This window comes from Sinocyclocheilus rhinocerous, unplaced genomic scaffold, assembly GCF_001515625.1.
Source record: "Sinocyclocheilus rhinocerous isolate Xijiao unplaced genomic scaffold, SAMN03320098_v1.1 C35704634, whole genome shotgun sequence".
In the NCBI taxonomy this organism is placed as follows: domain Eukaryota; kingdom Metazoa; phylum Chordata; class Actinopteri; order Cypriniformes; family Cyprinidae; genus Sinocyclocheilus; species Sinocyclocheilus rhinocerous.
The window spans coordinates 1-591 of NW_015760639.1; the positions used below are offsets into that span (position 1 = coordinate 1).

General features: G+C 40.6%; 1 long non-coding RNA gene across 1 annotated transcript; it reads right to left on the minus strand.

Moving 5' to 3' along the window:
• Positions 1–21: 21 nt before the first annotated feature.
• LOC107735046 (uncharacterized) lies at positions 22–573 on the minus strand. The gene is made up of 3 exons (XR_001639269.1): positions 436–573; positions 193–313; positions 22–104 (listed from the first exon to the last, which is right to left on the minus strand). It is a non-coding gene; the product is annotated as an uncharacterized LOC107735046 (long non-coding RNA).
• Between the last annotated feature and the right edge of the window lie 18 nt (positions 574–591).

The window sequence follows — 591 nt, forward strand, 5'->3', positions numbered from 1 at the left end:
TTTACTGTTACTTACTTTCCTGTGTTTGACAAGCAGCTTTCCATCCGGTCCAAAAATTGAGCAGGTGTTATAGAGCTTTCCTCCATCCTCCTCAGGAATGGAACCTACAAAAAAAGACACAGTCATGTAAGGGACATGGAAATGAATGGCATCAAATACACTAACATACTGGTTTGTGTCTGAGAGTCTCACCGCCCACTAAATAAACCCCACACTCCTTGGCTGCCTCCGACAACACCTGTGTGGACTCTCCTGGGATCTTCTCAGCATACTCAGCAAAGAACCCGGGTCCATAAGGGGAGTTGAAGCACTCCTGGATTATAGATTATTAAATGCCATATTTTTATATAAACCAATATTAATATATCAGACAATCACATACATTATGACAGTGGTGAGCAATATATAACCTAAGATATAGAATGTAATACTTACAGGTAACACTACAACTTTTGCACCTTGTCCTGCAGCCTCTTTCACAATTTTTTGTGCTCTTCCCAAGTTGTCCGCCTTGATCTTTGACACATGTAACTGCGCTAAAGCCAAACGAAACTCTAGGATGCAGAAGATCAATTGTTTGATTATTAGCTG